We start from the raw sequence: 20,319 nt of genomic DNA, 5'->3' as shown, positions 1-20,319 counted from the left end.
CGGAATTTCCGAAAGACTTTGTCCGTCCAACTGTCCGCTGAAACTCTCCGCTGAAAGCCCACACACGAGCGGACTGTCCGCCCAAACACTGTTCAGCGGACAAGGTTGGGCGAACAGTCCGCCCGTGTGTACGCGGCCTCAGAGTAAGCTCATCGAAAGAGTGTTAGATCTGCTGGGTATTCAGAAATCCACAATCGCCCCCTAATATCCTTAAGGGGATCCCCAGCCAGACCGATTCACCCGCATCTTTCTAGATATGCTTTGGACTCTCTTGGCCAGGTAAACTGGCACTGTCATTAAGGGCACTGATGCTCTTAAAAGTCCCCAATGATAGCTGACAGAGGCAAAAATGCAAGAACTTCCCCTTCCCTAATAATTATTTTGTAAGGCCCTTTTGTTCTACTGCCCCCTTCTCTACTATCCTTTTTTTCTTTTGGCCAGTGCATACCCAGTCAGCCAAGTACTACCATCACCCCCATAAATGCGCACTGGCAGTAAAGTTTTAGCACTACATAGATTGAACTTTACCACTGCTCACTGTGAATTCATGTGATATTGTATGTTTGTACACTGAATGTTGTAAAGCGCTGTGCAAACTGCTGGCGCTATGTAAATCCTGTATTATAATAATAATCTGATGTGTCAGAGAGGTTGAGGATCTTGAGAAGGTCGAGGAACAGAAGACTCATCCTATCCAGTGGCTACTACAGGGGTAGCACTACACTTACACAGGAAATAGCTTTTTTTTAGCATACTTGCTACGAGGTTTGTGTGTTTTTTTTTTTTTTTCACTTTTTTGGCTATTAAATGTTTTTAAACACTCCCTTACAAACTGGACATTCAGTCTCTGCCCTCAAGCAACTTACAAATTAAGGTCCATATTTCACTTGCAATACATACATGCACACACATAGTAGAGACAATTCAAACAAGAGTCAATTCAACTACCAGCATGTACAGTATTTGGAGTGTGGGGAAAAAACCCATGGAAACACAGGAGGAACATTCAAACTTCATGCAGATAGTGTCCTAGTTGGGATTCAAACCAAAGATACCGGTACAGCAAGGCACAGAGGTAAACTGGCACTGGTGGCTGGTCATTTTTTTTGTCCATCTATAATATAAGTGTAGAGGTGGTCATGTGCAAAACACCTTTATTATGAAGTATTTATCTGTATTGTAGTACCAATACACTGTTTTGGTCTGCCACCTGTGTTATGCTACCACACTGTAAATTAGCCTCTGAGTAAATTAAAAGTCAATTATATAAGCTGTGAATAGGGATGAGCCGAACACCCCCCGGTTCGGTTCGCACCAGAACTTTTGAACGGACCCCAAATTCGTACGAACGTTAGAACCCCATTGAAGTCTATGGGACTCGAACGTTCGAAATTAAAAGTGCTAATTTTAACTGCTAATATGCAAGATACTGTCCTAAAAATGGTTTGGGGACCTGGCTCCTGCCCCAGGGGACATGGGTCAATGCAAAAAAAAGTTTTAAAAACAGGCGTTTTGGAGGGAGCACCGATTTTAATGATGATTAAAGTGAAAAAAAAAGTTAAATATTCCTTTAAATATCGTTCCTGGGGGGTGTCTATAGTATGCCTGTGAAATGCCAAGTGTTTCCTGTGTTTAGAACAGTCACTGCACAAAATGACATTTAACGGAAATAACGTCATTTAACCACTTTCAGACCGGACCATTTTGCTGGTCAATGACCAGAGGTCTTTTTACAATTTGGCACTGCGCTGCTTTAACTGGTAATTGTGCGGTTATGCAATGTTGTACCCAAACAAAATTTGCGTCCTTTTCTTCCCACAAATAGAGCTTTCTTTTGATGGTATTTGATTGCCTCTGCGATTTTTATTTTTTGCGATATAAAACGTAAAAAGACCGCAAATTTTGAAAAAAAATGATATTTTCTACTTTTTGTTATTAGAAAAATCCAATAAACTCAATTTTAGTCATACATTTAGGCCAAAATGTATTCAGCCACATGTCTTTGGTAAAAAAAAAGTCAATAACTGTATATTTATTGGTTTGCGCAAAAGTTGTCACATCTACAAACTAAGGTAAGTTTTCTGGAATTTACGCAGCTTTTAGTTTACGACTGCCTATCTCATTTCTTGAGGTGCTAAAATGGCAGGGCAGTACAAAACCCCCCCAAATGACCCCATTTTGGAAAGTAGACCCCCTAAGGAAATTTATAAGTGGCATGTTGAGCCCATTGAATATTTTATTTTTTTGCCTCAAGCGATTGAATGACAAAAAAAAAAAAATTATTTTTTTTACACAAAGTTGTCACTAAATGATATATTGCTCACACATGCTATGGGCATATGTGAAATGACACCCCAAAATAAATTCTGCTGCTTCTCCTGAGTACGAGGATACCATATATGTGGGACTTTTTGGGAGCCTAGCCGCGTACGGGACCCCAAAAACCAAGCACCGCCTTCAGGCTTTCTAAGGGCGTAAATTTTTGATTTCACTTCTCACTACCTATTACAGTTTTGAAGGCCATAAAATGCCAAGATGGCACAAAACCCCCACAAATGACCCCATTTTAGAAAGTAGACACCCCAAGCTATTTGCTGAGAGGCATGTTGAGTCCATGGAATATTTTATATTTTGCCACAAGTTGCGGGAAAATTACAAACTTTAATTTTTTTTTCACAAAGTTGTCACTAAATTATATATTGCTCACACATGCCATGGGCATATGTGAAATGACACCCCAAAATAAATTCTGCTGCTTCTCCTGAGTACGGGGATACCACATATGTGGGACTTTTTGGGAGCCTAGCCGCGTACGGAGCCCCGAAAACCAAGCACCGTCTTCAGGCTTTCTAAGGGCGTTACAGTTTTGAAGGCCATAAAATGCCAAGATGGCACAAACCCCCCCCAAATGACCCCATTTTGGAAAGTAGACACCCCTAAATTTTGGGGTACACTAGTGAGACTAGGTAATAAATGGCAGGTGCCCTGAAACTATAAAAAAATAACTAACCAACCAGCGTCACCTGTAACAGTTATATGGTGATCACTGGTGAAAGGGTTAACTAGGGGGCAATCAGGGGGCTTTATGCGGTAGTATATGGGGGTCCCTGGCGCTATAAAAAGCTGCGGCGAACCTAAATACCTACCTGCCTAACTAGCGTCACCTGTGACACGAATACAGCGATCAGAAAAACGATCGCTTATTAGGCTGGGTTCACACTGGAGCGATGCGGGAACGCCACGAATCCGCGGCGAGTTCCCGCATCGCATGCCTCCCGGCGGCAGTTCACACTGCCCTATGCGAACTGCTGGGAGTGTCAGTGAAATGTTAATGACACCCCCAGATCAGTTCGCATATCGCAGTGCGATTCTGCTGTGGACCAAAAAGGGTCCCGTGCGAATTTGCGGCGGGTGCGGCGCGAATTCAGCCATACTATCTGTATGGCTGAACTCGAATCGCACAGAGATCGGATGTGATTTGCAGTGCGGTGCGAATCACATCCGTTCTCATAAACCGCTGCAATGTGAACCCAGCCTTAGTGACACTGGCGACGGGGGGTGATCACGGGGTTAAACCTTTATTGGGGGGGTTAGGGGGGTACCCTAGAGCTAAAGGGGGCTAACCCTAACTGCCCTAACAGTTATTACAGTCACAAATGACACCAATGCAAAAAAAAAAAAAAAAAATGCAATTGGTGTCACTGTGACTGGTGGGGCAGGGGTGATTGGGGGGGGGTGATCGGGGGGTGAAGGGGGGGTGTGAGTGTGCCTGGCATGTTCTACTGTGAAGTGTCGTGTTGGTGCAACTCACCGATCCTCTCTCCTCGGTGCCGGAACGAAAAATACCGACACGGAGGAGAGATTACATCACTTCCTCTCCTGTGTTTACATTACAGGAGAGGAAGTGATGTCACGCCTCACTTCCATTCGTCAGGAGCGATCGAGAGGGGGTGGCCATGAATGAATGGCCGCCCCCTCATCCCGGATCGCTTCTGAACGAAAACCGACCACCGCTGGCACCGGGGGGGGGGGGGGGCAGGAATTAGTGCAGGAATTAGCCCTGCTGCAAAGCATTGCATCAAAGCATTGCATCAAAAATTGTAATTAAACGCCCCTGTTAAACAGGGGCAGAAAAATTGAGCTGATGGCATCACCCAGAACCAAAAATGTTCTTCCAACATATCAGCGGAGGAGGAAGAGGATAGACAATCAACATAACAGGACAGTCACTCAGCATCAGCATAGGCAGTCTTGAAGGGATGCGATATTTCAAAAAAAAATATTCGGTTGCATCAGCTTCAGGTGCTTGGTAGCTGTGGGTGATCCAAGACTGATTCATCTTGATGAAGTTCAGTCGATCAACTGATTCGGTGGACAGGCGCACACTGTGATCGGTAACAAAGCCACCAGCAGCACTGAAGGTGCGTTCCGAAAGAACGCTGGATGCAGGACAGGCCAGTAGCTCAATTGCATACTGTGCAAGCTCTGGCCAGTGATCCATCCTCAGGACCCAGTAAGCCAGAGGATTTTCGGTGGGAAAGGTGTCCAAGTCTGACCTTGCCCCTAGGTATTCCTGCACCATGTAAATCAGACGCTGGCGATGGTTGCTGGAACCGATCATACCTTGGGGCTGCGGACTAAAAAATTGTCTGAAAGCATCAGTCAGACGGCCACCTTCTCCACCGCTCATTCTGACCGATGCCTCAGCAACACGTTGTCCAGGACCAGGAGTTTGTAACCTCCCAGTCTCTGGGAACGCGTTGCACAGACCTTTCTGCAAGGCCTCCCGGAGATGTCTCATCCTCTGCTCCCTCTGCGACGGCAAGATAAGGTTGGCAACCTTACCCTTGGATCAAGGAGAGTGGCCAGCCATTAATGGTCCATCTCCTTGTTCCGAAGAATACGAGGATCCTTCCGCAGGCTTTGCAGGATCAGGGAGGCCATGCAGCGTAGGTTAGCCGAGGCATTCGGTCCGGAGTCCTCTGGGTCACTGAGGACAACATGATCCACAGCTACCTCCTCCCAGCCACGTACAAGTCCACGGGTTTCTTGGGACTGTAAATCATCCCTACAAGACTGCTGCTGCTGCTGATGCTGAGTGCCAGCCTCCACCTCCATGCTGACACAATCATCTTCCTCCTCCTCCTCATCCTCTTCCTGTGTGATGGGTGGCACAGCAGGAACACTGTCTGGATAAAGGGGGCCTTGAGAGGCAAGGAAGTCCTCCTCTTCCTGCCTCAAGTGCCCTGTCCATTGTTCCATGCAGCGTATGCTCCAAGGAGGTGGACAAGAGGTACGGTGTCACTGATGCATGCACTGTCAATGCTCACCATCCTTGTGGCCTCCTCAAACGGTAACAGGGCAGTGCATGCATCCCTGATCATGCCCCACTGGTGTGGTAAGAAAAAACCGAGCTCCCCTGACCCTGTCCTGGTGCCGTAGTCGCACAGGTACTCATTGATGGCCCTCTGCTGCGTGTGCAGCCACTGCAGCATGGCCAACATTGAGTTCCACCTGGTGGGCATGTCACATATAAGGCAGTTCTTGGGCAGGTTCAACTCCTTTTGGAGCTCAGCCAGCCGAGCACAGGCATTAAATGATCAGCGGAAATGCACACAGACTTTCCTGGCCTGCTTCAGGACATCCTGTAAGCCCGGGTACCTGCCCAAGAACCGCAGAACCACCAGGTTAAGGATGTGAGCCACACAGGGCACATGGGTCAGTTGTCCCTGTCGGAGGGCGGAGAGGAGGTTGGTGCCATTGTCACCAACCACCATTCCTGGCTTAAGCTGGCGTGGCGTCAACCACCTCTCGGGCTGCCCCTGCAGAGTTGACAAAACATCCGCCCCAGTGTGGCTCCTGTCCCCCCAAACAAACCAGCGCAAGCACGGCATGGCATCGTTTTGCCTGCGTACTTGTGTAGCCCCTGGAACGCCTATAGAGCACCGCTGGTTCTGAGGACAGAGCACTGGAAGAGGCCATGGAGGAAGAAGAAGAGGAGGGGGTGGAGGAGAGAGGTGTGTCACAACCAATAGTAGCATTTTGGAGGCGTGGTGGTGGAACAACCTCCAACACTACTGCACCTTGTCCCTCATCCTTCCCAGCTGCCAGAAGAGTGACCCAATGGGCCGTGAAAGACAGGTAACGTCCCTGTCCATGCCTGCTGGACCATGAGTCAGCGGTAATATGCACCTTACCGCTGACCGCCCTGTCCAGCGAGGCAAGGACATTGCCTTCCACATGCCGGTAGAGAGCCGGAATCGCCTTCCGTGAGAAAAAGTGGCGTTTGGGGACCTGCCACTGAGGAACCGCACATTGTACAAACTCACGGAAGGGGGCCGAGTCTACCAACTGAAAAGGCAGCAGTTGAAGTGCTAGCAATTTAGCCAAGCTAGCATTTAACTGCTGGGCATGTGGATGGCTGGGAGTGAACTTGTTTCGCCCGGTCCAGCAGCTGGGGCAGGGACATTTGCCTGCTATAATCGGACGTGGGTGTATTGCTAGCAGAGTGCCCGGAAGCACTTGGCTGTGACACACCTAATTCTACAGCTTCATTCCTCTCAGAGCAGGTTTCAGAGAGGACTGTAGGTCTAGTGGGGTTGGAGAGCCCAGCTGATGAGGAGCAAGGAGAGGTCCGCTTTGTTCTTTGGTGTGGGTCTTTGAGGTACGCTTGCCAACGAGCTGCATGGCAGGTCAACATATGTCTGGTCAAGCATGTGGTGCCCAAGTGGCTGATGTTTTGGCCACGCGAGATACGCTTGAGACATATGCAAATAGCAGCGGTGCGATCTGATGCACTCTTCTCAAAAAAAGGCCCACACCAAAGAACTTTTAGAATAACATGCAGAGGCAGCGCCCTGCACAGGCGGAGCTCTGCGGTGTGATTCAGTCGGTGTGCTGCCCCTAAGCTGGCCCCCGGAGGGCATCCTGCCTCATTGGACATGTGCCTCCTCCTCCTCCTCCTCCTCTCTCCTACCAGGCACCCATGTGGAGTCAGTGCTCTCATCATCCCCTCCCTCTTCATCGCTGGAGCAAACCTGGTAGTATGCTGCAGCTTGTGGAACATGACTGCCAGATTGCTGTCCTTCTTGAGCATCCCCTCTCTGCATTCACGCTACTGCCTTCCTCTAGCTGAGTATCATCATCAGAGCCTACAAAACACTGGGCATCCTCCTGGAGCATGTACCCAACACTGTGCTCAAAGAGTTCAGGAGACTCCTCAGGAGGACGTGGTGGGTCTAGGGAAGGAGTCACTGATGAGGACATTGAGACGAGGGAAGACGATGCATTGGCAGCAGCATTGCTAGTACCCTGAGCCTGGGTGAGAGAGGATGAGGAGGATGAAGAGGGCTTGGTCATCCACTCTACCAAGTCGTTGGCATGTTGCGGCTCAACATGTCCAGCTGCCGAAAAGAAGGACAAGCGTGTCCCATGGCCATGTGCTGATGATGACGATGCACCGCGTCCATGACCAGCACTGTTGTCTCTAGACACAGAGCCTGCTTGCCCTCTTTTATCGGCTCGCGCCTGTCTGCCTCTCCTTGCTGGGCTTCCAGACATTGTAATGGCCTGAAGGGATTTGGGAAAACCAGCAATTGGGTAGTGTATATTGTGCTGGAGGCACACACAACAGCCACCAACTCCTGCAGATGGCTCAATTAGAGAAGAGCCACGTAGGTGGATATAGCAGTGTATACTGGGTTCAGAGCACACACAATCTCCTACCACTGACTGCAAGCTCTATTTAAAACGAGCAAGATAGCTAGCTATATAGATGGATATAGCGGTGTATACTGGGTTCAGGGCACGCAGACAGCACCCACAATCTCCTACCACTGACTGCAAGCTCTATTAAAAAAGAGAAATATAGCTTGCTATATAGGTGAATATAGCGGTGTATACTGCGGTCAGGGCACGCAGACAACAACCACTACAGAAGAGCAAGAACGAAAAATCGGCCGATAACGATAACGAACTACCTCTTGCAGAGAGGTCATCGCTGAACAGGCCTATCTGAAACAGAAGGATGCCCAGCAGATTGAGATCTTAAGATAGACCTTATGTGCCTATTCAGTTTTGAAGCTGCTACCATCTAATTATTTTACAATAATGAGCCCATAACTTTTGCTCCAAGACCCAACGCAAGGCCAAGATTGACCCGACTAAGAAAGGAGCAAATTCCCTCAGACTGCTCCCTTAGATGCCTCCCTCACTTAGGAGGGAAACCTGGGCAGGCTCCCATTCAAGTACTAACCAGGCTTGATCCAAGATCAGGCGCCACAGTGGCACAAACCCTCTGATGCCATTGGTCCAACCAGAGACGTGAACATTGCCAGACCACTGAACCTGAGGACAGTGTACCTGCCTCACCCTTCAAAGTCATTTGGCTAGTCTAACAGATACATAATAAAGTGACTGTATTAGATAAACTAATACGCAGTTCCACAAGGATGCGGGCCTAGACAATGTTGGTCTACCGCTATACAACCCCGTAGGTATGCAAGTATGCAGATACACAAGTATTCTTGAAATTCATGCATCTATGTATGAAGCTCAAGGCAATAAGTACATATGTATGTATGCCAAGGCAAATAAGCACGTATGTATATAGTCAGGCAAATAAGAACATATGTATATAGACTAGAGATGCACCGATACCATTTTTTTACGAGTACCGATACTTTCTTTTTTATAGTACTTGCTGATACCAGTTACCGATACCTACCGCAACTGTTTTGTTTTCACTTCAGCTCTCAGCCTTTTTGAATGTGAAATGTATAAATATATGTTAATATATATGTGTAAAAATATTCACTAATAAAATAAAAAATAAAAAGTTTTCATTGTTTATCGTTTATAAAAAAAAAAAAAGCAGGAAAATAATAATTACATGGAGGAGAATAGGGAGTTAATTAAGGCGGATTAGAGTAAATTATGAGTTAATAAGGGGTTAAACAGAGGAACATTTGTTCATCCCTTTGATCTGTAGATGAAGAAACAGAAAGATACAAAAAGAAACAATGTTTCTTTTAATTTTAGTGTTTCAGGGCTGAGCAATGTTGTTAATAAACATTGCCGGCTGCTTTTTTTTTTTTTTTGACAACTCCAATTACCGGACTTCTTTAACATTTCAGCTGTCAACATGGAAAACCCACTGACAGCTCAAATAACCAAGCCTGAAAGTATGGGTTTCAGGTATCGTGCATTTACATGAGTACCAATGCTTGTGCAAATACTCTGTATCGGCACCTATACCGACACAAGCATCGGTGCAACCCTAATATAGTCCTAGCAAAAAAACTGATATGTATGTAGTCCTAGGCAAATAAGCACATATGTATACAGTTTAAACTATGCATATATATGTATGCAGTACAAATGAAAACATGCCAGCATGAATTTAGGCAATATGCATTTATGGAAGAATGTGTTTATGGAAGAATATAGGTATGTGCTTAAGCAAATATGCATTTAGGCAAAACAAGAAAGCACGTGTCCATGCAAACGCACTTATGTAATACGCGCTCATGGACACATGCATTTATGGAATAAGCAAGCATGCGTATATGAAACCTGTTTATGCACTATGCATCTATACAAACATGTGTCTATGCACCATGTGTTTATGAAAACATGCATCCACGCAAACGTGTATATTTATGCAACATGCATACACACTTATGCCAACACGTCTGTACAAACGTATGCTTATAAAAACCTGCATCTATGCAACACACGTCCGCGCAAATGCGCGGTCGCAGCCAGCCCTGGGGGGGCTGCATGCTGGGCGGATGGGCCATGGGGCATCGCCCTCTGCAACATGTGCCTATGCAGGCTTGTGTTCTATGCAAGTAAGCCAGTTAGTCAGGATTAGCCAAGTACATAGGCATCCAATGCAGCCTCTATGCTGCTTCAACAGCCTAAGACCTCTTCTACACCTGTGTGACCTGTCCTGTGACTTGGGACTGCAAAGTCTCCTGACAAGTTGCACCCCATGATTTCCAATGAATACCCTTCACATCAAGTCGCAGTGACCTCAAAAGCAGCCCCAGCACCACTCCGGTCTGACCTTGGCGTAACTTGAGGTCCATAGACCTCAGGATTACATAGGCACTGCTTCACATTGCTGCAAAATCGCATCAAAGGTGCGGCCAAAATGCGCAAGTTTCAAGTTGCGCAAGTGTGAAAAGGGACCCCAAAACTAAGCTCCGGCAGACCCAATGCATGCTATTCTGGAGACAGACCTCCTTCAAGTACACCAAACATGTGCTTATGCCACATGTACGTATGCAACATCTATGCAAACCGTGTTTATTCAAGCATGCATTTAGGCAACAAGCTTGCAAGCATGTATACTATGCTGCACCTGCCCAATTGCACTTGGCCCCATACTAGTTTTTACTAGTTTAGCATGTGCATGTCATGCAGTCTTTTCCTGCTTCAGCCTAAAAGTAAGCCCCTGCAGACAAATGCACATTATTCTGATGTTTCCAGTTACGCACCTGTTCAACTGCACTAGCCCCCATACAATTTTTTTGCCAAATGCACAGTATTCTGGAGACCTGACACTTTAAAGTGCACTTCTAGGAGTGTATCGACTTACAGTTGTAAAGGCACCCCAGATTAAGCAGTATATAATCAGGACTTGTCTGGCCACACAGATCTCCCATAGTAAGTACTCACACTTCACTAGTATCCATGGGCTGGTGTTATGTCTCAAGTGGCCTTACTGAAGCTGTCAACCTCATGGCAACATGGCCGCCCTTCCACTTCCTGCCTATATAAAAATAAGCCATATTAAGTGAGCCTGCGCCCTCTAGTGGCTGAAGGAGACACAGCAGCCCACACAAACTAAGAAGTACACAGCAAGATTAAACAGCACACTGCCTCCAGTGGCCACTGGGAGAACAGACAGTCAGATCTCTTTTTATTTTTTTTTAAAAGAGTTGCTGCAAAAATGCAGACTTACCATTCCTGCTGCAGGACTCTGAAAATACCAGGAGTCCAATCTTCGCCCATCACGGCGAGCTGAGTCATAAAAGACCTTCAGGGACTGGGTCCCCCTTAATGCGGGGTCCACTCCCCTGGACCCGCATAGCACCCTGCAGGAAAGCACCTTGGTCACAACAAACACTGCACAGGGTTCTATTACACAGGGGCCAGCACCCTAAAGCTATATTACAGGTAAAACCTCAAGGAATATTCTCTCCTTCCAATAAGGCTCAGGTACCATCCATTTTGGCTGATGGCTTTTTCAAATGGATCCGAACGAACTCCAAGAGCACATCTATCACATCAGTCACCATTCCACCTTACAGACACTGGCAAAAAAACTGAGGTCCTTCCTGTGTAGGAGGGGTTATATAGGGGTGGACTTCCTGTCAGTGTCCATTCACCAGTAGGTGGCGTATAGCCCATATAGTCATTATTATGGTTTCTCTGTGTCCCGTGATGTACCATTAAAATCGCCAGCCACAATGAGAGGTGGATGTAGAAAGGGAGCCAAGTTACCCAACAGGTCATACAGCACCTGAACCTGATGGGCACAGTGAGACTGCATTTGATGGGCACTGGTGAGGCTGCATTGAGCCCTTGTATCATGTCTCCAGTCTCTGACCATCTCTGGTATCGTGTCTGCTGTCTCTGACCATCTCCTGTATCATGTCTGTAGTCTCTGAGGAAGTCTGGAGAGGAGTCAAGAGTGGGAGTGCCACCAGGATGGGGGTCATAGGAGAAGTCAGACTTATGTGGACTGTGGAGAGGAGACTGTAGGATAAAACCAGAGCCAACCAAGCTGGAGCCAACTGACTGAGCCCTGCACTGTGCACCTGAGAGGTCGTCAGTGACAGCACCACCAGGCCAGTCTGAAGGGGGGGGTCACTGATGTAAGGGGGGGGAGTGAATACGATAATGGCACTGATATAAAGGGTTTCCCCCTTATATCAGTAACCCCCCCCCCCCACCTTAGTGTATGCTTTCTGCGGAAGGTGGTTCCCCCACCCATGTTCTGAGTTTCTGGGGTCCCCCTTGATGATTGACCACTTTTAACTGGAATTTGCTTTATATATATATATATATATATTTTTTTTTTTTTATTTTTTTTAGGAGGGAATTTTAAAGAAAAAAACTTTTAGGAGGGAAGTTTAAGGGAAAAAAAAAACTTACATTTAAATGCCCATCAATGCAACCTTAGTGTCATTTGCAGCCTTGCATGTCATTTGCAGCCTTCCATTGCAGCCTTGCAAGTCATTGGCAGCCTTCCATTTCAGCCTTGCAAGTCATTGGCAGCCTTCCATTTCAGCCTTGCAAGTCATTGGCAGCCTTCCATTTCAGCCTTGCATGTCATTTGCAGCCTTCCATTTCAGCCTTGCAAGTCATTGGCAGCCTTCCATTTCAGCCTTGCATGTCATTTGCAGCATTGTCAGTTTCTTTTGCAGGCTTTCCGTTTTAAAAATGGCGCCACCGAGATACAGTGCGGATGTCCTGTGCATCTCGGCCGTTCTCAGCTATTTTCGGCTGCACTCAGCCATTCTCGGCAGCTTCCAAAAGCTCCCGAGAACGGCTGAAAATAGCCGAGAGCGGACGAAAATAGCTGAAAGCTGCTGAGACTGGCAGAAAAGGCAGAAGAGCTGACAATCGGCGGGGGATCAGCATATAACATGCACCCATGATTTTCCCCTGATTTTAAGGGGAAAAAAGTGTGTTATACGCCGATAAATACTGTAATACACTCTTCAAATGTGCTTTAAAATGTATGGTTTTCCCTTTTATAAACAAGAAAATACTGACGTTATGCTGTTGCGCTGGTATAATAATGCTGTGGAGCTGGTATAAAAATTTTACCAGGGCTGGATTTAATTCCCAGTCCGGCCCTGTATAGATCTCAGCTGGCCAAGGGTGGATTATGGCACATTGCACATTCAAATACAAAAAAGTCCCCAATCTCACAAAACTCCCTGCTGCTGAGTAAAACATTTATTCAATACACGCAGCATAATCCCATTCCCAGCATTGTTGTGCCAAGGAGTCAATACGAATCAGTACATCAGAATATTAGGTTGTGTACGTGCCCCCCCTCCCCCCCATTAAATAACAAGTTCCCAGAACTGGACAAAAAATTTTGATTATTATTTACTGTTTCACAGGGTGTCAAACCATTGGTCTCCTCAGGCGTATCATAGAATCGGACCGTGCCTTTGTAGCGGATCCTCAGCCAGCTGGGATAGAGCATATCGTATTTGATATTCTTTTCCTGGGGACGGCGTCTTATAGGGTATTTCAGGATGCTTTCTTGCCTCTGTCAGGATCATGTCCCTATCTCAGAAGTTCAGAAATCGCACGAGGAATGGTCTGGGTGGCACGCCCTCTGCGTGTTTCTCCGTTGGTACTCTGTGTGCCCTCTCAACCAAGTATGTGGGTGGCATATCTGGTAGATTCAGCAATTGTTTGAACACGGTTTCAGCAAACATGACAGTTTTCTGCCCTTCAGCGCCTTTCCGGAAGGCCTATCATGCGGATATTTTTTTGCCTCTGCCTGTTCTCGACGGCATCCATTTTATGTACCAGGGAATTCACCAGCAACTGCAGCTCTGCAATTTGCGGGGTGTGCGAGCCTTGCTGTTCTTCCACAGTGCCAATCCTGTCCTCCGCTTCAGTGATCCTTCCCCTCATTTTATCTAAATCATGGTGTATAAGGGTGCACTCTGATGCCAGGTGGACGATGCAGACCAGCATCATGTATTTAAAACCTTCAATGGCAGCCAGAATTGGTTTAGCAATTGTCTCTGGTGCTGTCTCCAGAGCTGCAGCAGGGAGAGCATACCGACATCCTTGGGGGAGATGCGGACATTCCTGGGCTCTGCACTGTCCCCAGCCTGCTCCGTACACCGGAAGTGGAGGCCGTCATGGCGCCTGGGGAGCTTGCGCCCCGCCCCTTCACAGTGCGCTGTGTTTTTGGGTCCTTGTGAGGCTTACCTCAGCCTTTAGCAGACATGATCGCCGCTGCGGGAGGGTCCTGGATGCCTGCGGGAGCTGCCATGTGCTTTGTGGGCATGTAGGTGCCCGAAATCAGGCTGTTTGAGTCAGATCAGCACGGAACTCTGAGATCCCGCGTCCATCCAGTCTCACATCCCGGCCATACCCCCTTTTCCTAAATTTTTTGAAGAAAGTTTATTTAATATGGAAAGGTTTCTTGACAGTAAGAGCTGTGAAGATTTGGAATAGACTCCCTCCAGAGGTGGTTTTTGAGTCACGCTAACTCATTGAAAAATTTGCACTTTAAAGGGTTAAAGGCCTGGATTCTTTTCTAAATGTACATAATATAACTGGGTACTGAGTTAAGTTGTAAAATCTAGAATGGCATATTAATTTTAGATGGATTAGTTGTGATGTAACCAGTCTGTATTCAAGCATTCCACATCTGGGCATACAGGCAGTGACTTGGTTCCTAAAAGAACCTGGAAAATTTTCATTGGTCCTTCAGGAATTTATTTTACAGTCTTTGGATTACCTTTTGCACCACAATTTTTTTATGTTTGACGGGGGCTATTACCTCCAGGGATGCAGAGCCTCCAAGTTTTCGCCCTCATTAGCCAACCTATATATGGGTTGGTGGAAGAGGACCCGCATCTTTGGATGTGATAGCTCCTGTCGTCTTGATACAGTTTTTTTCTGTCGTTAGATAGACGACCTCCTATTTATTACCTCTAATAAGGAGGTCAGTTTGGATCAGTGGCTTTCATTTCTGAATGACAATACCCTTAATTTAAAATTCACTGGTGATTTACGAATAAGTGCCATAGAGTTTTTGGATGTTAGCTTAACAGGCCTAGACTGTAAAATCATTACCGGTCCATTTCGAAAACCCACAGCAGGAAATACTCTTTTGAGAGCTGATTCTGCGCATCCAGGACACACCATCCGGTGTCCCTTATGGACAATTTCTCAGATTGAAATGCCAGTGTAGTACATCTGAGGGTTTCAAGAAAGAAGCGACAGACATGAGCCAAAGATTCAGGGACAGAGGGTACCCAGACAAGGTTATTAATAAAGCTCTCCTCAAGGAAAGTATTATTTCTAGGGAATCCTTACTCATGGACAATATTAATAGAAGAAAATCCAAAAATATTAACTATTCATTGTCCTTTAAGGATGTTCCTATTTTTATTTTCATTTTTTTTACACCTTACAGCACAAAGTACACTCAGATTAAGAATACGGTGACCAAATATCTTCCAATTTTCCTTAATGACCCCGCTTACCATGAGATATTTTCTAAAGGTATCAGGTCAGTGTTTCGTAGAGCGCTCCCGTTGGGCAACTCTTTCACCATTTTTCACATACACAGTGGGGTTTCCATTGGTTACAGTTCAAGGGGAACTTTAAATGTGGGATTAAAGGGGTTGTAACTACTGTCATCAAATTAAAAAAGGTAAACAAATACAGTCTTACACAAATGTAAAAAGTTTGACAGATTGACATTTCTGAATTGCAACGCTTTGCAGTATTACATTACACATTACACGTGAAGCTTGTCATGTCCAATACGTGGGTCGTACGACACGTCAGCTGAAAGATCGGCTGTACGACCATTTATACAACATTGAGAAGAATAGGTCCACTAATGTAGTCAATCATTGGAATTTGGTTCATTTTAAAGTGGTTGTATAGTCAATTTTTTTACTTTTACCTACAGGAAAGCCTATAATAAGGCTTACCTGTAGGTAAAAAAAAAAAAAATCTCCTAAACCGTATTCCCCTTGCAATGCGCCGCTGACTGCAGCGGCGCATGCGCACAAGGGGATTCTCGGCTGAAAGCCCGACAGACGACGGTGTCCCATCATATAAGGTCCCCCATCAGATAGTGTCCGCTGTGTACTGCACATGCGCAGTACACAGCAACACAGATTACGAAAATAGCCGAGGATGAACGGCGCCTGCGCCGTGAGTCTAGGTTCTAGCCCCACCATCCAAGTGGACATAGAGTAGGAATAAAAAAGAGCCGAGCGCAGTGAGGCCGAGCCCAAAGCGTGGTGAGCGGCCCTCTAATTTTCACAACCCTATGTCCGCTTGGATGGTGGGGCTACCACCCCCACTCACGGCGCAGGTGCCGTTCAGCTTCGGAGATTTCCCGAAGCTTCTTCTGCCCCGTACTGAGCATGCGCAGTACGGGGCGGACGCTATATGATGGCAGGATGCTATCTGCCAGAACACCGGACCCTGCCGGGATGAAATCTCCTGCGTGCATGCGCGGGAGTGACAATATCGCGGCTCCGGCCACTCACAGCGCCGGAGCCACGATACCCGGAAGAAACGCAGAGGGAGCATGTCAGCTCCCTCAGCGTGGATCGGGCCAGATGACGGGGCCTCGTTCTAAGGTAAGTATTTCATAATGAGCTAGTATGCGGTGCATACTAACTCATTATGCCTTTTCCTTTGCAGGTAGCAAAAAAATAAAAAATACATTAGTGGGTATACAACTGCTTTAAAGATACATCGAGCCTCTATATTCAAGGAATCGAAAGAGGAGGAGATAGATGCAGAGTGCTTTGCAAACGCGAAGTATTCTGGATTTTCTCCTAACACGAGGATCCCGTCAGGATTGAATTTTGAGTGGGATGTTTCCCACTATTACGATTAAAATTCACCCGATACACACGTTTGTAACTTAGAAGAACTTCTCTGATTGCAATATCATTATTTTTGTTTGATGTATTGGAAATTGGAATTACATCGGTTTTGCAATCATATGTTGTATGGCCATTCAAGTAAGCTTTTATCATGTAGCTATTTAGTTGTATACTATTTATATCATCCCCTAGTTTTTGGCTACACAGACTTGTTGATGTAATAATGTACACATGTGTAGTTAGTGGGTTCTTTGAACTTTTTTGTTTCTCTGTGTTTTTATTATCTATTTCCATTTTACACATGAAGATTTGTATGTCTGTGCGATATTTTTATATTTGTGCACAGCTATACACGCATGTGTGCAGCTTCACATCACCTTCATAGTATTCAGTCAGTTATAATTTTGTCAACTTTTTGATCAACATGGGCCGAATATTTAAATGACCTAAAACTATCATTATTGTATCATCATACATCATATTTTTCTTAATAATAGTCTGGTTTAACTCTGTGAAGTCAATTGAGAAATAGGGAATGTATCAGTATAATGAAACAGCGCTTCACTTTACTTTTACATATTACTAATGGGCCAGAGTAAGCATGTGCATATGTGTGATGGGGGTCCCGTGTTTTTCACCATGTTTTTTACCATGTATTTTACATAAATGATTCAAATTTTTCTGGTTGGATATGTTTCTGTGCTGTTTTTTGTTTTGCCTCTGCTTGTCACGTATAGCTGGGGTGGGGCTATCTTGTTTGCGTTCAGATCGCTTTTTGGCTTGATGGGCGATTTATGGTTATACCGTGTTTGGGTGGTTTTTCAACTCACTTTCGATAATAATGGATTAACTTATATGGTATGACCATTATTTTTCTGAGAATGAGGGTTGACTCCCCCTGTCAATTTAGTATGAGTGTAGGAGCCGTTTTTTTGGGGTCCTCTGTCATTGTCCCCGGTTATTGCTTACATTTTTTAATGATTCACCATTATCTTAACTGCATATCATTTGTTCATCCTTTTTGTCCTATAACTAATTATCTGTGTATGATTTTGATATATACACATTTGGTTGATGTTCATGTTGTTTGAGGCTGGTTATAACATCATAGTCAGTAAGGGTTCTGCTATGCGATTTGAATTTGCATTTATACTACAATCAAGATTTAAACGTTGTGTGTTTTATGTAAATTTCACTTTAGTGTTTAGTTGATTTGGTATATATTTTAAATATAAATATTTTCTATGTGTATTTGTTTGTACGGACACAGGATTTCAGTTGTGGTTACTGTACCAAGATACCCCCTGCCGGTTGTTTGGATGTTTCCTTCCCATACATACCGTAAATATTGATACTTTGTTTCAGATTTATTAGTATTTTTTTAAATCATGGACTATATTTAACTATGTGTCAATTTTGTTGTGTGTGGGAAATAGTTCAGGCATCCTGGCAGTGGGGCGGTGTCCTGTCAGATAGTGTGCGCTGTGTACTGCGCATGCGCAGTACACAGGACAAGCATATTCTGAAAATAGCCAAAGATGAATGGCGCCTGCACCATGAGTCCAGGTTCAAGCCCCACCATCCAAGTGGACATAGAGTTAGAATAAAAAGAGCCGAGCGAAGCGAGGCCGTACCCGAAGCGTGGCGAGCGAAGCGTGGCGAGCGAAGCGAGCCCGCAAGGGGCCCTCTAATATGCGCAGCCCTATGTCCACTTGGATGGTGGGGCTTGTACCTAGATTCACGGCGCAGGCGCTGTTCATCTTCGGAGATTTTCTGAATCTTCTTCTGCTCCGTACTGCGCCTGCGTAGTTCAGAGCAGACATTTTTCGATGGCTGGACTGTATAGGTCTCAACAGGGCAGTATCATTAGAAACTGAAGGATAAATACATGCTAGTCCTCAATGTGAATAGTATGTGTTTTGAACAGTATATATATGTGCACTTGTGTTCAGTGGCATTTTATAACATACACACTACTATAGGTTTATGGGTTTTATGTACAGAAAAAGGAACATTTATTGTCAAATACTTACCGTAATTTTCCTTTCCTGATGGACTCCATGGCAGCCTACGTGTGGGTTGACCCCGCCTCCACTCCAATGCTATAGGACCCCATTCAAATAAAAGAGCACTCACCACTCCACACGGTGTTCCGTAACTAGCCTCCTCATAGGACTCATGGGTGGGAACTCCGTCTGCCATGGAGTCCATCGGGAAAGGAAAATTACGGTAAGTATTTGACAATAAATTTTCCTTTTTCCCTGACAGACTCCATGGCAGCTTACGTGTGGGAAATAACTAGCCGACCACACGGGTGGGTATGCTTTAAACAGAAAATATTTAATTTGATTTATCAACCGATAAAATCTTTAGACCAAAATATACAGAGGACAGAGAAGCAGGCTCAATACAGTAATGTGACATGAACGTATTAATAGAAGACCAGGAAGCTGCCTTGCAGATTGTGTCAGGAGCCAGATGCCGAGCCGCTGCCCATGAGGCTGCCATTCCCCTGGTAGAGTGAGCCCTCACCGCCTCTGGAGGAGCCAAGCCCTTCGCTATATAAGCCCGTACAATTACAATCCAGGTGGCCAGCGTCCTAGTTGAAGCTTTCTTCCCCTTGTTGCTACCTGAAGGTAAGATAAAGAGATGCTCCGAGCGTCTGAAGGGGGAAGTGATAAGAAGATATTCTTTCAAGGCTTCTCCAACATCCAGAGGATGAACGTCATTAGAATCTGAAGTCCTAAAAGTAGGCAAGACAATTTCTTGGTTCTGGTGAAACACCGAAGTAACCTTTGGATTAGATCCCAACATGGGAATGAGGACTACTCGGTCTGGAAAGAGCGTAAAAAAAAAGGCTCTTTGAAGCCCAAGGATCCAATTTCTGAAACCCTTTTGGCTGAAGTGACTGCAACTAAGAAAACAACTTTTGCTGAGAAATCCTTAATAGAGAGCGGGGATGGCCCCGTCATACTTAGACTGGAGATTGAGTCCAGGACCAGAGGAAGATCCCACTTGGGAAATCTAGGCTTTCTTTGGGGTTTGAGTCTTGAAGCTCCCTGGAAGAACTGACGAATCAGTGGATGCACTGCTCAAGATGTACCTGAGAAAGCCGATAGAGACAACACCTGCACCCTGAGGGAGCTTATCGATAAAGGAAGATTGAGGCCAGACTGCAAGAAGCTAAGAATGTCCTGTACTCCTGGATGTTCAAAAGATCTATTTCGAAGAAGAGCAGAACTTAACAAATTTGTCCCAGATTCTGCCATATACATTGTTCGTACTTGATCTCCTTCCAGTCATCAGAGTGGAAATTACACTTGATGCACATCCAATGGATTCTAGCCTCTTCCTCTCAAGAACCAGACAATCAGTCACATAACTGCCGGGCAAGGGTGCAGGACTGTACCCTGAGAAAGAAGGTCCGGCCTGAAAGGGAGAGGTATGGGATCTCAAACACTGAGTTGGACCAGGAGAGGAAACCAAGGCCTGTTGGGCCAATAGGGAGCTATCATCACAACCTCTACTGCTTCCACTCGGAGCCTCCGAAGGAATCTGAGGATCACGGGAAGTGGAGGGAAAGCATATGCCCTCCTGAACCTCCACTGGTCCGTCAGAGCGTCCGTCCCACAGGCCTGATTGCAACGACTTCGCGTGTAGAACCTCTTTATTTTGAAATTGCAGGGAGAGG

The 20,319-nt window shown here is 45.7% G+C and overlaps 1 protein-coding gene across 1 annotated transcript in view; it reads right to left on the bottom strand.

The window, feature by feature from the left end:
* TEX26 (testis expressed 26) overlaps positions 1-10,758 on the bottom strand; it is a 149,043-nt gene extending 138,285 nt beyond the window's left edge. Inside the window, exon 1 of the mRNA XM_077484092.1 lies at positions 10,684-10,758. The gene's annotated coding sequence lies outside the window, so the exon portion shown is untranslated. The remainder of the gene's footprint in view (positions 1-10,683) is intronic.
* Positions 10,759-20,319: the final 9,561 nt, after the last annotated feature.

The sequence above is a fragment of the Lithobates pipiens genome, unplaced genomic scaffold (assembly GCF_037356315.1).
Source record: "Lithobates pipiens isolate NorthernLeopardFrog02 unplaced genomic scaffold, aLitPip1_a1.2 Scaffold_16, whole genome shotgun sequence".
In the NCBI taxonomy this organism is placed as follows: Eukaryota; Metazoa; Chordata; class Amphibia; order Anura; family Ranidae; genus Lithobates; species Lithobates pipiens.
This window is presented reverse-complemented; position numbering and strand designations above follow the sequence as displayed.